This window comes from Camelus ferus, chromosome 31 (genome assembly GCF_009834535.1).
Source record: "Camelus ferus isolate YT-003-E chromosome 31, BCGSAC_Cfer_1.0, whole genome shotgun sequence".
NCBI classification, from domain to species: domain Eukaryota; kingdom Metazoa; phylum Chordata; class Mammalia; order Artiodactyla; family Camelidae; genus Camelus; species Camelus ferus.
Genome location: NC_045726.1, coordinates 17,472,073 through 17,493,411, shown reverse-complemented (window position 1 = coordinate 17,493,411; position 21,339 = coordinate 17,472,073).

Genomic DNA, 21,339 nt, shown 5'->3' with positions numbered 1-21,339 from the left:
AGCCTCCTCAGCATCAGCAGAACGCTCTCCTTCGCAGAAGCCTCCCTCAGGGAGATAGTTTTTATAGCAGCATCTTCAATAAGGAAAAACAAGAAGCCGTTTCTAGCAGTCGTACTTAAGGTGTGAGTGTTCGTGCAAACCCACGCGCACATGGGCAGGTGTCAGTAATCTCAGTTCATGAACGTCTCCTGAAGTTACCAAAAGCAGAGAGGTGATGGTTTACTGATGACTGACACGATGCAGTAACAGTGATTACAACAAGAACGTGTCTTCCTTTGACCAGCGTATAATTTGCTTTATTGAAACTATAAATCTGTTGATCTTTCTCACATAATTCAGCAGAAACAGACACACTTGGAAGATTTTCTAATAATGAAGCAGAGACAGACTTAAGACGGCATCATTTACTGATGGTCCTCTATGTGCCAAGAAATTTCAAAATATTATTTAAGTTCTCTAAACCAGCGCTTCTCAAATTTTAATGTCTCTGAAGACCTTGTAAAATGCTGATTTTGATTCAGTAGGACTTGTGTGGGGCCCAGAAGTTTTTTATTAATTGTGTGAAAGGGACTATTTTGTATAACTTAATTATTATGGGAATCACATGAATCTATACATGGCTTCAAATTCATAGAACTGTATGCCAAAAAATGAGTCCTTTTACTCCATGATACTTTTAAAAAATAAAATTTAAACTCATTTATATATATATATATCTCAATACCTCCTGATGTGAGGCCCTGAAAAATGCATTCATAACCTCACTATGTAATACTCCTTCTGAAACGTTTATCCTGAATCTGGCCATGAGAAAACAATCCACTGTCCCAAACTGAGAGACTTTCTACAAAACAACTGCTCCAGATTCTGCAAGATTATCAAAATAACGAGAGGGAAAAACAAAAAGGCTAGAAACGTCTCAGATTTAAAAGACTAAATGCAGACATGACAACTGGATGACCCTTCCCTGGGTCTTCCATGAGAAGGAAAAAAGCACAAGAGTAAGTGACATAATTGGGGTAACTGGGGAAATGTGTGTGTGGAAGCATTTAGATAAAAACACTGCATCAATGCAGAAGTAGCTGGCTGTGACAATTCCATCATCTACATGGGAGAACGTCCCTACTCTCCAATTCATGCTGAAACCTTTAGGGGCAAGGTGACGCGATGTCCTCGCCTACATTCAAATGGGTCAGACGACGCATGCGTGTGGAGGAAGGAACGAAACACGGCAGAACGTCAATCCAGGCCAAGGACATATGGGTGTGCTTCATCCTGTTCTTGCAACTCATCAGAAGTTTAAAATGTTTTCAAAATAAAAATTGGTGTATTAATTCCCAAATTCCCACAAACTTAGGGGCTTAAAATAACACCCATTTACTATATGGAGGTCAGAAGTTTGAGATGGGAATTAAGGGCCAAAGTCAAGGTATTGGCAAGATTAATTCCTTCTGGAGGCTGCAGGGAAGAGTCTGTTCCATGCGTTCCCCAACCTCCTGCATTTCTTGGCTTTTGGCCCTTTCTTCAATCTTCAAAGTGCATCACTCCAGCGTCTGCTACCATCGCCACATCCCCATTCTGCTTGTGGTCCTCAGGTCTCTCTCTTACTAAAAAGAAGCTTGTAATTTCATTGTGCTCACGTGGATAATCCAGGATCCTCTCCTGCCTCAGGATCTCTCACTTACGCACATCTGCACAGTCTCTTTTATAATGTTAAGTATCATATTCGAAGGTTCTGGGGACGAGGATGGAGACATTGAGGGGGGAACATTATTCAACCTACCACAGTTGGCAAATGAGTTTCCAATCCTTGCAGGAAAAAGAATTTAAAACAAGATATTTTGAACAAAGTAAAAAAAAAATCACAATATAACATACCAAACGTGTGGCCAGAGCAGTGCTCAGAAGAAAACTTACATCATTAAACACTTATGTTAGAAGTAAAACGGGTCAACAACACATCGCTTCACATCCTGAACATCTGTAATTGTCTGACTCACAGATGTTCTTACTTCAATGCACACTTGGCACTGGCAGGACCCATTTTCACTCCATTTTAAACCCAAGTCTATTGGAAGAGAGTGAGTGAATCCCCAGGTTTCACGAACAGTGATTGGTTGGCGTTAGATGCCTGTTAAACTTTCTCTCATACCTTTTTAATGTTATACGCAAACGACTTATGCATCCAAAGGGCGCATTCCAAAATATTCCTTCTGCCGTTTAAAAGACTGTTGGCTACAACACCAAGTTAGTGCCAGTAATTGAGTTATTTAGTTACATATTGCTTTTGCTTCAACTTTGTTCATTTTGAAGTAATTCTAAATTCGTAGACAGTTGAAATTCTTGGGACATCCTGCACACGTCCCACGAGCCCTGTCCCCTCTCTCACAGCCATAGTACAATATCGAAACCAGGAGACTGACATCGGCACAAACCACATCACTTATTCAGATCTCACCAGTTACATGTGTGCTCACATGTGTGTGCGAGCTCTGCGCAGCGTCATCACACGTGTAGATTCACGTGGCCACCGCCACAATCAAGACGCTCAACTGAACCAGCAGCACGGGACTCCCTCATGCTACCCTTTTGTTGCGACCCCCTCCCCCCTCCCCATTCCTAAAACCTGGCAACCACGAATCCGTTCTCCATCGCTGTAATCGTGTTGTTTCATACATGCTATATAAAAGGATTCATCCAGTGTACATCTTTTGAGACTGGCTGTCTTCGTTCGGTGTAATTTCCTTGAGATCGGCCCAAGCTGCTGAGGACATCAGTAGCCTATCTAGCTTGATCGATGAGAAGCAGGCTTTGCCATAAATGGACCAGCACTTCCTCAGCCATCCCCACACTGAAGGACATGCGGGCAATTTCCTGTTCTGAGCTATTACAAATAAGGTGGCTATGAACCTTCAGGTACAAATTTCTGCATAAAAGTAAATTCTCATCTCTCTGGGAAAAATGCCCAAGAGTGGAATTGCTGGTTCATTGGGCAAGTTCATTTCATATTCTTTTCTATGTTAAAAAAAAAAGTGCTCTTTATAAAGCGCTGGAACCATCGCTTCACACCAAGTCACTTCTGTGTAGCCGCGTAAAGCCAAAGAGACGGGAACAGAGGTGCCCTCGTTTTCCGTGCCAGTCGGAACCTGTGCTTGCCGTGTGGAGGGTGTCACCTGTGCCCAGTCTCTCCGAGGGGGGTTCCTGCATCCCTTCTAACGAGACCTCTCATGGGAGGGGAGATAAGAAAAAAATGCAAAGAGGGAAGAGACTTCCCTCCTTCTGAAATAAGGAATATTGTGAATGCCCTTTCAGAAACAAGGCGGAAAAGCCCATCAGCCCTGGGCAGCTCGGCATGAATAAAACCCCCTTGGAGTCTGTGTGCCTGGCCGGCCTTTCCTCCCGCAGGTGACCGTAATTCTGCAGAGGGCCTGCCACCCAAGTGCGCCCTGGCTCCAAGAACAGGACCAACCTCATGGTGGTGTAGGAGGGCTTACCCTTGGGAAATGAAAGAGAATCAATGTTTTTTTTTTTTCCCCCAATTTAAAAAAGCTTACATCCCAATCAAAAACTGAGCCATAGACCTAAATAGATATTTCTCCAAAGAAGACATAGAAATGGCCAACAGGCACATGAAAAAATGCTCAGCATCACTAATTATCAGAGAAATGCAAATCAAAACTACAATGAGCTATCACCTCACACCAGTCAGGATGGCCATCATTCAAAAATCCACAAATGACAAATGCTGGAGAGGCTGTGGAGAAAAGGGGACCCTCCTATCCTGCTGCTGGGAATGTAAATTGGTGCACCCATTATGGTGAACGATATGGAGTTTCCTTAAAAAAACTAAAAATAGAGTTACCTTATGAACCAGCATCTCACTCTTAAGCTTATATCTGGAGAAAATTCTAACTGGAAAAGATACATGCACCCCAGTGTTCATAGTAACGCTATTTACAGTAGCCAAGACATGGAAACAACTCAAATGTCCATCAACAGTTGGCTGTTTTAAGAAGATACACACACACACACACACACACACACACACACACACACACACACACACACAATGGAATATTACTTGGCCATAAAAAGGAATGAAATAATGACATTTGCAACAACATGGATGGACCTACAGAATATCATATTATTTGAATTCAAATAGAGAAGGACAAATATTATATCACTTATATGTGGAATCTAAAAAATAATACAAATGAATTTATTTACAAAACAGAAATAGACTCACAGACATAGAAAACAAATTTATGGTTACCAAAGGGAAATTGGGGTCAGGAGGAAGGACTGAATGAGGAGTATGAGATTAACAGATACACACTACTATATATAAAATAGATAAACAACAAGGATGTGAAACATAAAAGAAAAGAAAACAGCTTACCTGGTATCCTCTTTGTAAGCGGGTCCTCATTAGTGCTCATGGGGGAACTGTGTTTGCAGGTGCTGCTGTCCAGCCCTGCAAGGCACTTCTATGTCTTCTGTCCCTGGTTAGGCCTTAGGGCCACAGTCACCTCCCCCAACACAACCTCAGGTTGTCCTCTGATCTCAGGAGCCCAGACTGACACTTCTCTTTTTTCCCTTTGTGACCTTATACCATCAGCACTAGCTATTGGGCTTCTCCAACCAAACAGGGCGTAGACCAGGAGAGAAGCCATTGGCTGGCTGTTTGTTAGAGGCACAGATTTGATGACTATTCAGAGCTCACAGACAACCCCTTTCCATTTTCATGAGGTTCCTATCTTTCCAGCATGTTCCTGTATTATTTTTTTTATTTACTACTAACTTTTCAGACATAGAAAGCATAGATATTCATTCTGAGCAACATACAAGTCTATTTCCTATAAAGCTGAAAGGTGATTTTCACTTGCCATTGAAATTTCCTAACTATACTTAAGCTTGGTTTCACCTTTGCAGCCATATGCTACAGATTTTAATACAAATTTATAACTATGTGTCTTTATTGCACATATCACACTGTTACTGAACCAGGTTTGTTTTGCCCGATGCAAAGCAAGCTAAAATGCTGAGACACCAAATTTTGCAGCAAAGAGAGGGCTTACTCACAAGGCAGCCAAGCAAGGAGACAGGAGAACATGTCTCAGATCTGCCTCCGCAAAGGCAAAGGGCTTGGGGTATTTATGTGAGAACGAATAAAGAAGGAGGGAGGTCTGAAGCATGGGGAGCATGGGGAAAGATGACTGGAAAAAAGTGCAATAATCATCGTTTTGTGGAGGTGTAGCTAAGCTACAGGCCTCTGCACATCAAAGAGGTCGCTGAGTGCGCGGATGCTAGCCCAGCCCAGTTGAAGGGTTGGTGGTCCTAGCCATTCTCAACCAGCCCAACTTGAACTAGACGCAGCTGAAAATGATTCAAGGCGAATGACCTCTTGCTTGGGCTACGCGCAGCTTAGAGGACACACAAGTCTTAACGTGACCTTGATTAGTGAAGGCAGGTGAAATGGATTTGACTAATTGCCCATGGTTTCCACATTTCTCAAGGAACTAATCAATTTCTATCACACGCAATTGTCAACTGTATTCCATCGGAATTACAATGCATACAGAATTTTTAGGCAGAAGTTGATGATTATCGGTTCATCCTGTCATTTCCCAAAGCAGGCAGATTATTTCTGTACTTTGGTGCGTCTATTTATTTGTCCTTTGAGTGTAGGTGGAACTTGGGTATATGAAGCGTGGGAGCACGATTTCCATGGTTCATTGTGCTTCGGGGGCTTGTTGAGAAAAATATTATACGCAAATGGAATGCATCATGAGCACAATTCTCTTTTTTCAAATAAAAATTTCCATTTCTCTGTAGTTTATATCTGACCGCTTTCCAGCTTCCATTTTTCACTTCCTTTTGTTGTGGGGAGAAGGAGAGGCAGAAGTACAAGTCAGAGTTTGCGCTGGTCTCCATGGCTGCCAGCGCCATTCATGTTTTCTTCTTGGTAGTGCATAATAAAGCGGATATTATGTAAATAATTTCAAATGCCATCTAAAATTACGTTTCCTTGCAGAATTAAGACAACTTCGAGGCTACATCTCTTTTCCTTCCAATGAGCTGGAATCCCTCTTTCAAAAAAATGATCCCACCTTCCTCCAACTAATTGTCATGGAAACAGCTTCCAACAGCTAGAATTTACTCTCAGTTGGTAGTAATAATCTAGGCATGCTGCTCCAGCATTGGCTCCTCCCTTGAGCCTCGTTAAAACCACCTGCCTTATGGTCCCCATCTTAGCTGATGCTTTTATTTACAGGGAATTAAGATCCCTTTCCTCACTGCCTCCAAAAATCTTGCTCACCAGGACCGCCTTCAGCAAGCTTCTCTGATGAGACTATGACCTTGTCTAAATCCATGGCCAGGTGGATGGTGCACAAAATGGAAAATAATTTGAACAAAATACCTGGTCAATATAGACTAAAATGGTAGATGAGATTGGCTGGGCAGGAACCATCCTCCCCACGTGGTACATTGTCTCATCTCTCACTGTCAGTATAGAAGATTTTGCATCCTCTTTGGCAAGTGCATATTCTCAGTAAAAACTGTAAATCTACCAACAGAAGGAGCAATGCCAGCTTCCCACTGTAGTTTCATTACTTTTTAGAGGAGACCTTCGGCCCAGCCAGAATGCTGGACTGATGGGCAATCATTAGTGCTGTTTGCAGGGACTTCCTTCATCACTGTCTTCTTTCCTCTAAGAACATGGAAAAACTGTGTTTCCTGGCTCCCTGAAGGCTAGGTAGAAATAGATGAGTAACTCTGGCCAATGAGTTGTGAGCAGAAATAATATGCAACACTTTTATTCCAGAGCTCCCAATTGCCTAGCTCAAACCCTCCAGAGCTCTCTTTTTCTCTATCGCAGAAGTCACAGTATTTAATTTATGGCTGCATTAACATTCTAGATCCTGACAGAAGAAATGCCCAAGCTGAGGGACAGAAGACACACAACAGGATAAGAAATAAACCTTTGTTGCTTTAAGACACTGAGATTCTGGGGCTATTTGTTACCACCATGCAACATAGCCTATCCTGACTAGTATAGTTGGGAAGTTCAGTTTTTCACAACTGATTTCAGACTTATTTCTGGAACTATTTGTGAACACTAGGCAATGAGTTGATTAAATTCATCAGCCAGAGGAGGAAATTCATCCACATCACATTCAATGATGAGAGCAAGTCCAAAGTTTACGTTAAGGAGGTGGACTAGACAGGACCTAGAATAACAATGTCTTGGGGCCTGGGGGCACTCATGGATCTGGTAACTCTCAGCTAAAGGCCCTCCCTGGGGAATAAGAAGGAATGTCGCACTAGAATCAGAGCAGGAAGGATGCAACTTGACAAAAAATAGAACAGAAAAGGAGAAAAATGCAAGTGATTCCGAAATACTGCCCACCACATTTCCCCTGCCTTTCTCCACTGCTCTTTAATGGAGACTCCCAACTAAGACAGAATGCTGGGATGGCATGTGGGCATTAATTTCTTAAGAAATGGCATCAAGAAATTCTGATGCTAAATTACATAGCAAGGTCATAAAAATGTACTTCCATCAGGAGATGTGTAAACTCCTCTCTGCATTATCCAGCTCCAGGTTTTTCAATGTGCCGAAGCCCCCCTAGTCTTTGCGGCTGATGAGAGAGCTGACTTTTCGTTTCCCCACCCCAGTTACTGCGAAGCTCTGAACAGACTTCATACTCAGTCATGGTGGCAGACTAGTGCCCAAGGCCGAGAGCATGGGGACACCTCATTAAGCTGTTCTCGTCTCTTAAAAATATGACAGACCTCTACATGCCAATGAAAAAACCCAACCTTCCCCTTCACCCACTTCGCCCCCGTTCCTGGTAGACAGTGAGACTTGTCTGAGATTCTGATCAAACTCTGACAAGCTGAAGTTTTGCTTTTTCAGGCTTTCATGTTCTTAGGAAGTTTCTTATTTCAGAAAGTACCTGGAGGCAAGATTTGATGGGAGAGTGGAGAGCGGTGTAGGAGTTCGCTGTTGCCTTGGCCGACAATGATTGGAGGACCACCTGAGGTGACATGCTGCCTGGAAACCGCACTTGTATCTATGATACCCTCAGCATCAAGGAAAATTCATTCTATTTATCACTGGTGAGAAAGAAACGGAGGCCAAATGTCCTCTGGGGCACTATGAAATAATTTTTGCAATGATTTGAAGAAAAACTGTGATGGAAGACCTAAGCCAGCACCTTTTGCATCTCTGCCACCAGCAACCATTTGCGAAATCAGAGCCATCGGTGCTATGCGCATCTGAGAGCAGCCACTAAGGAAAAATCCTGTTTCCCATTAAATCAATTATGCTAATTTGATTTTAATTGATTGCAAAAATTGATCACTGGCTTGAAATTGCCCTGAAATTTTGATTTTTGTTTTAAAGATGCAGAAAAGCCAAGGGCTTAAGCAGTTCAACCACGTTCTGTATCTTTACATGTTAAGTAACATGAAAACACAAACAGCGTAGATCAGCACCTAGGGATTCATTGACCTCTTCCTTTTCAAAGTTATCCACTCATTATTCAAGCTAGAGAAGTGCTCTGTTTGGAGTGAATAACTGAGATTTTGAATGACTGCTGAGGATAAGAGCATAATGGGGTGATGTTCAGAGACCAGCTCCCTTCTGAGTGTGAGAGTGTGTGTGTGTGAGTGTGTGTGTATGTGTGTTGGGCAGGGGTGGAAGTGTGTCCTGCATTTGTTGGTAGAAACATTCAGACAAGGACAGTAACAAAGCCAGGCTAGGAATGAGGGTCATTTTCTATGATTCAGTCGCCTTTAGTTACCCCAACTGGTCATGATATCTGACAGACAAATACAGTTGGTGACAATGTAAATAATAAAGGCACAAGGCAGGTGAACCCTGTCTCCTTTCTGACCAGAATACCAACTTCATTGTGCACGGAATGTGCTGATTCTACCGGTAACACCGTCACTTCCTCTGTGGACGGTGGCCGGGTGAGACAGTGCTGGCAATGAAACACAAGTGCAGGCTGTGAGGTAGGGACTCCAGGAGGCTCCTCTGAAAGGAGGGGGCGCTGACTCAGCACGCTCCCCTCTTGCCTCTCCTCTTGCTTGCGGAGTGAAATGTCTCATGGATGCTGGTGCTGCAGCCGCCATCTTGCGAGTAACCAAGATGGAGGCGCCTGGGGGAACCCAAGGGCCCCTGTGACGCATCCCTTCAGGAGTCCTGATTACCAAGAGGAAGACCTTGTTCAAGCTGCTGTCACTGGGGATCCCCTTACATGCAGCTGAGCACTGGCCTTCAGCAGAAGGACCCCCCCCCCCCCCCGCCCATGGCAGCCCTCTGCTGATGCTGTGCGGGGAGGGCGGCCAGCTGTCACAGAGACCCTGACCTGCAGCGCCGGGGCCACCGGCCCCAGCTGGCCCGGCAGTGGGAGGAGGGGGCCCCAAGACATCGGGAGGGGCACCGAGGATTTACATCGGGAAAAGAAGCAGGAGCCCCCGACTCCTGTCCCCGCAGGACCCTCTTCTCAAAGAACTCAGAAGGAAAGGGATCTTGAAGGGAAGGATGAAACTGGCTTTTTCAGATCACCCATCTTTAGCACTTCCTGAAAGCAGCTATTCTGAACTGTGTGTGAAGGAAGCTACAGAGGGTTTTTGAAAGAGGAGCGAGAGGGAGCGTGTGGAAGGAAGCAGTATAAATTTAACCTAGAAGAGAAGAATGACAGCAAAGGAATTCGGAGCGCCGCGCGCTTTGGTTCAATTCCAGTTGCTCAGTGGAAAGCAGGGTCTTCCAATTAGAAAAAGAAAGAGGAAGAGAGAGGACGGCAACACTCAAGGCTGACGCTGGGTGAGGAGCGCGGTGCTAGCTCGGGCACGCCGCCCGGGAGCGGCTCGCTGCCGGAGAGGGTCATCGCTGAGCAGCTGAGTGTTTACGATGTGCCAAGGCTACTACCTCTGAGGGTTCGTTCATTCCTAAAAGGCACTGCTCCCGGTCGCAGCCGAGCACATGAGGCTGTCCACTTGCCCCCAGTCACAGTGCGGAGCAGAGAGTACCGGCCCTCCCAGAGCCGGGCTTTGACGGTGTCATTTTCTGTCTCCACCACAGCAGCAGAAACAGCCCGACTCGAAAGACTGCAAAGCCTCTTGCTTTAAATGTGATTGTAAAAAAATCTCAATTAAGAGAGTCTGCAATTAATCGAGTGTTCTGGGTAATTTAATTTCCTAGCTTAATTGAGCACTAACCAGAAAAACTTCTCCAAACGTTTTTCCAAAGTATATAAGATGCACTTTCTTGACTTCGTGAACTCGATTTAAATTTTCTTCGATAATTAAGTCACTGACTGCGCCTCAGGCCGACTGTTCGGAAAGTCACTTCTCACCATCCGACAGCACACAGGCTGCTTGGTGTTGTATTAAGCTCTTTTCATTTTTTTATCCCCCAACCTTCTACTAATTAAGACTGAAAGATTTGGACAGAAGATTATTTCTTTTATATTTCAAATTAGTCTCAGATATGCTTGAAGTGGAATGTTAGGCCAATGGGTTATAACACATTTTACAGGTTTGTTTTTTTTTTTTAATGCTTCCAAAACTGTTTCCAAAATGCTACAGCAGTTTTCACCACACTGTTGCTGGCAGTCAGTATTATAGTTTTTAAAAATCTTAGCATTCAATTGCTTGCGATGAATTTAACCATAAACTAGTGACCAGTGAGCAGGGAGGCCAGCGAAGAAGATTTTGGTGAAAATGGGATGGGCAACCAGGAGACAAAGATGATGCTCAGAGAACAAGGTCTCGGGGGGGGGGGGGGGGGAAGAGGTAAAACACTCTCATACATTGCAAACAACAGTGCGCTGGTAAATGCTCTTCAGGAAGGGAAGGGAAGGGAGGGGGTGGAAGAGATGGGGAGAGGGGAGGGAAGGGGAGAGGAGGGGAGGGAAGGGAAGGAGAGCCCTGATTTGCAACATTTGTTAAGGTGTACGTGTTCCTGCCATGGCTCATCTCAACTCACTTAACTTGGAGTTAGAAACACCTGGACCCAGTTGACCCTGGGACCCCGCAGGAGCTGGAGCCAGCACAGCACTGACCACAAGACACCAAGGGGCCAACTGGAAGGGGCAGTGAGGATGAGGGTCCTGGTGCCACCACATCCCTCTCACTGGGCCATGTGAGACTTCCCGCAGTTTTGGACACTCACAGGGACCTCTAAACAAAGGGCCGGGAGCTGGGACACCTTGTGTGGTCCAGGAAACACACACCCCTTGACCGCAGCACAGCCGAACCCCACGGGAACATTTCCTATGCGTTGGAGGGGCGTCCCCTCATCCTTTCACGAGGTCTTAGTCAGTCTAGCCGGACGACAGATGCCTGGAGCCATGCATCAGATGTCATTGCATAGTCAGAAGCTCTTATTGGTCATCTATTTCTACCAGATTAGAAAAACCTAACAATGCAAAAATAGCTCATTATGAATGACACTAAATGGCTGATTATTCTGGCAGACAGTTGTAAGTACTAAGGACTCGGGTTAAAAATGGACCCAGAAATGAGGCGATATTTCTCAGTGGACCCTATTTTCAGTGCTTTATCTGATCTTGGCTAAGAAGCACAGAACGCTCAGAAGCCAGAGGTGAAGCGTTTCAACAGAGAGATCACAGCAAATGGATTCTTAATCTAGTCACTTACTTCATTTGGCTTTAGAGAGTCTTTCTTCTTGTTGCTTTTTTCGGCAATTTGGATATGGTTTTAAATTATGCATACCATGGCAACGCTTTGTATCTTTAAGAAACTTAGAAAAATATAACTTACAGGGCAAAGGTTGACGACTGAGCCATCTCACGAAATCTCGATATCCTGCGCATGACCAGGATTGCCGGTGTGCGTAGCACGTCTTTGATTTTCTGTATTTCTGCTGCTTTGCCATCCGGGGCCTTGAGGACACCGGGAGGACTGTCCCTCCCAGGGCTCGGCAGTTCTAGAGAGAGTAAACTCATGAAGGAGCACGCCTTTCCTGCACAAGCCAACCACGCAGAGCCTGCATCCCAACCACCTCCTTTCTGGGACTCTCGCACATAGGCCCTTTCCTAGTCACCCCAAAGCCGGGTACCACACAAGCAAAGACAGCCCCTTTGCCCCAGAACCGCTGAAATGATTCAAACTAGCCGATCCTAAATTCGCTTACCCTGTCTTGCTCATTCCTTCCCACAGAAACCACAGTAAAGTCTCGTGTCTGCAAGTTCCCCTCTCCCTCTGCCTCCTGGCCCTTCCCTGCGTGCTCCCCCACCCCACGGCATGGCATGCCCCTCTTCTTAGAACCTATGAGTGTAACCAACTATCTTTTCAATGACCGTTGTTTCCTGATCTGTTGGTCTAAACATACCTGAAAAATAATAAAGCCTGTATGCTAAGACAGCAAGTTGCCTCTCAATACCCACTTCCCCTTTCTTAATAACAGATCCCCAACATCTAGATAAGCACACAGCCTCCCAGATAAAGTGACAGTCTTTCCTGAGCCTTCCTGGCCACTAGCAGTGGCTATGTGAATAAGTTTTGCTCCATAAGAGTCCACAGAAGTGCTGTGGATTATGCATACTTTGCCTTGTGTCCATCCTCTTGCAGTCAGCCTGCAGAGAATTTGATGGCTGGAGCTCCAGCAGCCATTATGGGCCATTAGTGTGTGTCCCACACCCTAGAGAAAGGGGGAGCTGAATCATCAAATAAATCTGGATCCCTCATGATTTCATGAAGCCACTGGACTCCTTTCATGTGACAAAGAATAAAAATCTATATTATTTAAGTAACTATCATTTGACATTATAAATTTAGTATCATGCTACTATTTTATCTTACCATTATGGGTCATTCAATCATAAGTTAGATGTTAAAAAATGCAATTTAACAAACCAGGAAAGTCCATGCAACATGTATGAAAATACATTACCCAAGATGAAACACACGCTGTTAGCGGAGTACCAGACCAGAGGACGTGGGGCGTCCCCGGGGCTCTGGAACACCCACTGAGAACACAGCTGTTAGGAACTCAATGGGATTTCTGCGAAAGTGAATTAGTTTTGTATTTCACATTTGTAAAATGTAGAGTTGGGGAAAAAAAAAAACCTGTTTCACTGTCTTTTCCTTGAAAACTATGAAACTGTCTACAAGCCACTCAGTTAACCACATCTTGAATCATAATGACTTACAGGGCAAAAGCAAGACACTCTGGAATGCCTGAAAAGTCTGATTGACTGATTTTGTTGCATAATTTCTGCAAACTAATTCATTCTTAGTTGACACTAGTCAGCCTGAATTCAAGAATTTTTAAAAATAATCTACCAAGGAGGACAAAAAAAGACCCTTTACTAATGTGAATCTGGCATGTCCTAAGAATTTTGTCCTTTATAGTGTTGTGGAAAAACGTGTTACAGCTCGGTTGTGACAGCAACCTGGATCTGGGCTAGAGACCAAGCAGCACTCGGAGGGTTGGAGAACTCAAGTTTATTACACCAGCGGGGCCAGAGGAGTTAGCACTCCAAGCTCTGGACCCCGTCTGTGTGTTCACACAGGCTTTTACACTTTGCGACGTCATATGCAAATAAAGTATAACAAAAGTTGACTAATTAGGAACAAGCTTTGTAGAAATAGACCAATCAGGAGGGAAAGAAATAACCAATCAGGAGTGAGGGAAATGGACCAATCAGGAGTGAGGTCAGGGAACCAATAGAATTTTAGGGATAAGTTCCACTTTCCTAGAAGCTAGCTGGTCCAGAGGCAAAAAGTGAGACAGAGCGGCTGGGCCAGGGAACTGGATGGCGCTGGCAGGAGAGCAGTGGCCCTGCCTGGGGGTCCTGCCGTTCTTTTTATGGGGCTTCCCGCCTCAATGGTACTGTACTTATTTCTATCATATAGATTTTATTCACTTGTTATTTTAAGAGGAAAATCTGACAAGAAGAAAATACTAATCTCTGAGATTGTAAACCAGGACGAATGCGCCCTGTCAAGGCAGAGGCGGCTGCGCTAGTGTAACACACAGCCCCCAAAATCTCAGTGGCACAAAACAGGTTGAATAGCATGGAGCAAATCAGGAAACACATAAAACTCATTTCAGAAGAACTAAACAGGTCATCAGAGTCACACAGGACAGGAAAACAGGAAACAAGAGGAATTCTAAAGAGGGCTAATTTTTTTAATTTAAATGACCAGGGAAGTCTTCATCCAGGAGTTCATTGGATGGCAGCCTTAATGTAGGAAAAAGATTTTATGACACAGGGATGGGACCAGGAGACAGAAGGAAGGGATTTCTGAGCAGAGAAAACAGCGCAGCTGAAGCAATGCAGTTGGACACACCTACTTTATAATTGCACGTTGCTGGTTTTACGGTGACAATGATCTCTTAAGCAAAACTCATTTCCTCACCCTCCACAGAGTTCCTGACATTTACCTTCTGCTTGTCTTTTGGGGGACATTGATTATTTTTGACTACATTTCCTTAACAAACAGCCAGCACAAAAAGGAGCCTCCTTTTTCCCCCTGAAGGCAGGAAATAAACCTCACATGTGAAAGGTAACCTTCTCGGCAGCAGGAAGTAGACAGAGAGCCTCGTCATCAGAGAGGGGATCCGGGGCCCAGAAGGCTATGCAAACACACTCTGTTGAAAGGCTATCCTAATTTGTACCCAAAGGTTTTTTGTCATGTCAGCTCTTCAAAAACGTGGCGTCTTTGTCTAAAAGGTATAAAAGCTGCATGCTCTGGGCCTCATTGCCTTAAGGAACCCCCACAGGTCCAGAATTATATTTGGTTTTCCTCCTTTTAATTTCATGTCAATTCAGTTATCAGGCCAGCCAGAAGAACCTAGAAAGGTGGAGGCAAGTGTCTCCCTCCCCACAATTGGCTTAGTGGGCAGGGTCTTTACTGTCTGGAAACTGCTTTCTCTCAGTGTAACAGAGAATAAACCCTTGTTCTGTGGGAGGTTTGCAGGGGCACCATGGCCCGGCCCACGCAGACGGCTGCAGGAACAAAGGATTCCTGCAGCCAGAAGTTTGCAACCACCAACCACACCCCCTCCCCCTGTGTTTTTTGTATAAAAGGAGCCTGTGTTCTGACTGGAGCAGGATGGTTCTCCAAGACATTCGTCTGCCAGCCTCTCGGTCTGCCGGCTTTCCGAGTAAAGTCGCTATGCCTTGCCCCAGCACCTCGTCTCCCGGTTTATCGGCCTGTCGTGTGGCGAGCAGAACGAGTTTGGACTTGGCAACATCAGGACTGCTTCAGATAAAGAGAGATTCTGGGAACTCTGGTGAAAAGCCACAGAAGGTAAAGCGTTCTCATCCCGTCAGCCTCCCAAACCTCTGTTTGCAAAGTGCAGTGGAAGGGAAAATGGTGAGAGTCCTTTTCCTGTTTTTCTAAATTTAGATTAGTAGAAACTACGTGTGGAAAGTGTTCCCTGGGCGTAACAGCCACGGTAAAACTGGCGCTGAGCTCCCTGGGCTTTATTGATCCTTCTGTCCCCCCAGAGATGCTCCCTGGTTCCCTTTGTCTCTGCTGTGTTGTTTGCATAAGGAGAAAACAAAAAACAAAACAAAACAAGAAAACAGGGCAGAGTGCCAGCAGAGCCCCGTAAGGCTGCTGCTCAAGCCAAGCTCAGACGGGCGAGTGCATGGAGCTCATCGGACCCCCATCTGTTTACACAACTGTCGCTGTGAGTCCCCATGTAAACACTAGGTGAGGTTTTTCCCTTTTATTTTGCCTCTTGTTCTGAGAGCTTGGCTTTGTGAACAGTGAGTTGTGTTTTTTTGTTTGTTGGTTTTTTTGGTTTTTTTCGGTCTCTGCCATTTGGAAGGTGCACTTACTGGGGCGCCTCTGGTGGCCCGTTGAATGAACAGACCGGGGTCCCAGGACACAAAGCCACAGCATCACTCTCCTTGACTGGCTGTGCCAGCTCTCAGGGGAGTTTGCCACAGAGGGTCCCAGTCCCTCGGGGCTTCGTCCTCTCAACCTCTGTTTCTCTGTTAGTGCTGGAAATCCCAGTCCATTAGCGGCTGCTTCATGCCATCGATGATCAGGTTTGTGACTGGAGACATCTCATGGTTTCCGTGTGGGATCAGAGGCAGCATTTTTACCACACCATCCTTCCTTACCGCCTGTGCAAGTAGAGTCTTCGCTCCCTTAGGTCGTCTTTGAAAATGAACTTTGCTAATCTTCTGAGGGCTGCGCTCTTGTGAGATGCCTCTTCCATCCACGGTTAAACCATAGAAAGGCTGACTGGTTTGGCTAACTATTAAGATCCAGCTTCCCGACAGCCAGGTGAAGAATCCTTTAAGCAGAAAATCTAAATTGATTTTTTTTTTTTTTACAATCATCTTATTGGTGCCTATGGACAGATAAAAATTAAAAAGTGGATACAAAGAAATATAACAGCTAACCTTAGGGGCACCCTAATAAGATGAAAACAGAAATTAAACTCAGAACAAAATTAAAGTTCACATCAAACATAAATTCCCCTCCTTAAAATATGGCCCCATCTGAGACAGGAAGCGGGCAGGGCACAGCCACTCAAGGAACAACACAACAGTCAACACCAGGATGGCAGAAGAGTCAACCCCCAGGAGGCCTTGAGGCTCAGGATGGTGGGAGAGCTGACGTCTAGTAGAACTTGAGCTTCATTACACGCCCACTGTAATATATTAACATGGTGAATAACACGCCCACACGCGCCATGGCAGTCCCGAGGCTGGCCACAAAAGGTCACAGAGTGGGAAATGGCCAACTTCCTGGGAATCCCAGCCCTTCCCCTTAGATTGGTCCTTCCACTTATTAGCATATGAAGTCACCAAGCCCTCAAAAACTGGCCACCCGGTGCCTCAAGGCCACAGCCCACTCCCTCTCCCCCGTTGGAGACGACCTGCACTCTGTCTACGGAGCGTGTACCTACTTTTAATCTGAGCACCCAACCCCCACACCTCGTGGCCTTTCTCTTGCCTTTCCATGCATCTCTCTAAATAAATCTGCCTTCACTCAACTGTGACTCGCTCTTGAACTCTTTCCCGCTCGAAGCCAAGGACCCACACGTGGCGGGGCACGTCCCAGGGGCTCAGCCGAAGCCTGGGACACGGCCCTCCTCGCGCCCCACATCCGTTTTTCCTGCATCACATCTTCTCAGCAAATTCCCGTAACTCCCAAAACTCCTTCACCTTCCCCGGAAAAGCTTTAAATACCCAGCTGTTTATTTTGACTTCCTTTCCCTACAAGGTTTAAAGAGAGCCCTCCAGCCCAATCTCTAGGCTCAGGGTCTACAGGCCACTAACATTACTGCTCTAACCTTTGCCGGTGGAGGCAACCGGTGCTCCAGGTTCTTGTCCCGTCCCGGAAAGAATTCAGAGACAAGACGTAGAGGTTAAGAAAAGTAAAGCGAGGATTTATTGAAGGATGGATAGCACACTCTCAGGGGAGAGCAGGCAGGCTCAGGTGAGCAGCTGCCCTGAGTTTCTTTGGCAAGTTAGTTACATAGGGTGTAAAAATGTATGGCCAGAATTTTCACTGGGGAGGGAAGGGTTTGGGGTCGAACTCCCTGATTATCATCCCAACTCCACCTTCCCAAAGAGAGGAGGGTTTTGGTCCTCATTTAGTCTGGATCAGAAGTGCCACGGCATCGGTGCATGATGGGGACTTCTGATGTGCAAGGCTAATTTTATTGAAATGAGGGCGTAATGAGCAAAACGTTACATTCGGACACTGGAGATTCCTGCCTTTTCCCACCTTTATTTGTTGGTCTCTAGGCCTCTCATCACCCCAAAAGGTGTGATCTCTTATCAGCCCAAAGGTTCCTGCTTTTCTTTCTCTGCCCAGGGACCCCTGGTGCTCACATGATGTGTGGTTTCCTGCATTCGGCTGGTGCCCCAACTTTCTGCCCAATTCCTGCCATTTGGTCTGTGTCCCCCTTTCTCTGCTCATATCTAGCTATCTCCCTGCTCTAACATAACCAGGAAATAAATTTAACAACAGCACGTAAGACGGGCAGTAAGGCTATTTTGCTAGACCCTATAATCAAACTTTGCCAGCTTCAGGCTTTTGTACTCAATGTCCTTTGCAGACACATCCTAAACTCCCACCCAAACAATTAATGTCTTCTCGATCGCAGAACATAAAAATATTTTGATTTCCATCTTAGTTGGAAATTTTCTCCCTGATATAAAAAGGCAAATTCAAAATAGTGAGATTGAGTGACCGAAGCAACGTCTAAACATGACCATGAAAAACCTACCTAATTGTCTGAAGACAGCTGACAGAAATGCAAGGAAACAAATAAAAAGTAAAATCAACAATAATTTACTGCTTGAGTCTTGAGAAAAACAAAAGCATAACTGAAACATCTCAGAATCCACTCATTTTCCTATTTACCCTCGGACATTTTCAGATTTTATTTAAAAAAAATCAGGCCATTGGAAGTACAATTGATTTGTATTTAGCAAAAAGACGAAAAAAGTTGAAATGGTAATTACCGTAGACTTCTGATAATAGTCAAATATACCCCAAGCTCCAGGAGAAAACTTGTGTTCTTTTTCTGTCTTTTGAAGTTATAAGTTTTACGATGTGTTTCGAATGTAAACATTCTGGAAGATGTAATTAAAACTCTGCTCAGGCTGAAGAAACAAACAAGCCAAAAAAAAGTAGGGGGGTGGGGAACTGCCTTTTAAAAATACATACATACTACTGGAAAGGCTCTCTTGCCCCAAATCTAGTTCACAGCTTTCTTGAGATTATTTTTCAAAGACAAATACAAATCTTAAAAGTCTTCTCCATAGAGAATACAAAGCTTTAGACAACTAAACATGTCATCTTAACTTATTCTGACTCTTAGTTATAAACCAGTAAATTTTATATCGTTGTATCTAATTCATGATTGAAAATTTAAAGATGAAACCTCTAAGATTTCTGTTGATGCTTGTCTGTGTGTGTGTCTGCAGATGTGTGTTACAGATACGGTGTTTTCCATCTTCAGATGCAGTTGTCAAATTTAATTTGCAAAAGAGCTTTATTTAATTGGCTTCAAATTAAGCATTTATAAATAAAGTATTCCTAAATCCCATTAATATAATAGACACTAACCTGAACGTTTTTCCAGTTTCTGTGATCTAGGATAATTGTCGGTAAATAAAAGCTAGTGTAAGTTTGCTGGTTGAACTAATACAGGTGTGTCTTCAGAGATGTTAACGTTAAATATAATACTTTTATTCTACTTCGGTTTACTAAGACTCAAATAAGCTTACCTTACTTATCTCTGTTACAAAACTTGTCAACAAGAAAACTAAGATGATAGTTAATTGCTTTAACATCATTAAATCTTCAATCTTCAGGAGTAATCTGAGTATGACTGTTTAGAAAATGAATTAAACAGATGTAAATGAGATAAGTTTTTAGGTAAACTTTTTAACAATAGTTATGAGAAGGAAAAGCCGGGCTGGGCTAACAAGCTGACTTGTAAATCCAAGCTCACCAAGTGTCAGTAACGTGATCTGTTCCCAATAGATAAGTTCCAGGGTACCGATTGCCTTGGGTTTGCTGTTCGAGCCTTATTGGCTAATAGACCCAAGCTTGTACTTAACCCTATAAAACCCCATACACACGTCTTGGAGGTGCTCAGAGCTTCGGAGCAGAAGCCCCTCTGAGCCCGCCAGCGTAATACACCTGAGTACTCCAACCCCCCGAGTGGTGCTTGTTTCTTGCTGGCCTGTCATTTCCGTAACGGTTATTTTATGATATGTTCACTTCAACAGTTTCCCAGAGCTCTTCAGTCTTTAACTTCCACCCTTAGAATTTTGCTAATTTAAATGATGGGAATTTATTAACTGTGTAGATAATCTCCAGATAAGATGATGCGACATTAACTGCTTAACAGTTGCTATCTACTTTTGACTTCTTATTATAGACACTAAAGGTATTTGGGTCTATTAATAAACATGGCATATGCTGCACTGAAAACGTGTGCTATGATGAAACATATGTTTCTAGAAGTTATGAAATGCATTCATAAGTTTCCCTGTCTAAAGTCTGCCAGGATAATAGTTCACAATTGCTTGCTTTGTAGTTTTCACTAGAGATTAGGGTTTCTAAGGGTTAAAAATTCTAATTAATACAGATGATTAAAGCTACTAGAAATAATAAGGAAAACCAATCTATATGCAAAGGCAAGTAGGATGAGTTTCGGTTAGAAAAGATGCGAGGCATGAAGATGCATTTTGGCTGAGGGAAGATAAAATAATTTTGTCCTAAAATAAAGCTGAATGGGAAAGACAACAAAGGACAAACTAAAATGGACATAGAAAGTTGTAGAAGGTTTATTAAAAAGGAATCTTAGGAAAGAAATCTTATGTGTGATCCATGAATTTGTTACAAACGTTTCAAAAATAAGCTTTAATATCAATAGTGTACTTATGTAAAATTGAACCAATGTTCCTTCATTTGCTAATAAAGCTAAAGTTTTATTGGGCTGTGAGTCTGCTCTTGGGAAAGGCTTTCTTTATCTTTACCATAATCTGCCTAGAAAAACAAAGACTCTAGGTTTTGTCTTCGTCAGGTTTTTGATTATTAAGAAAATTGAGCCTTTTCAATATTAAAACGGTTAAAGCTTTTTATAACTATTTAACTTCCCATATTTGCCTGTGAAATCTTTCATTGCCATTATGGTCAAAAGAATAACCAAGTATTGTTTCACAGTAAGCTATGATCCTATTTGAACAAGCATTCTAAAATCTCTTTGATATTTTTGGCAGTTTCCCCCCAAAATAAAATGCTAAATGAAGTCTTTTTGACCTAAAACTAACTCTGAGAATTTCTAGAGGGCCCTTAGAATATCTCAAAGGATTTATTCGCTCGCCTTGTAAAAAGAGAGAAAATAAACTAATGAGGGGCATTTGATATGTTCAATCATAAAAGAAGCGTTATCAGATAAGTGGTAAGAAAACTTCTTAGGTTATATTTACGGGTGAATGTTATTAAAATGTGTTCTAGACATTGTATGCGATTCCTAAAAATCTGGTATGTCCTAGTATAACGTTGTCACTTGTAATTCTAATTGCTATTTTTAAACGTATGTCAGAAATAACCAAATTTACTTGTCAATTACATCATAATGAATTCTCATGTGGTCCTTAATCATGGTCATTTTTAAGGTTTTTTACACACAATTATTGTTTCACCCTGGTGCTTTTGCAAATATGTTTCATCTTCAGAGAAATTCATAGAAAGGACTCTCTAAAGTCTTCCAAAATACCATCTCTGATATTTTCCAGACCATACCAATGAACTAAGTTAGAGGCTGCAGAACACTAAAAGAGATGCGCATGGCTTGATAAA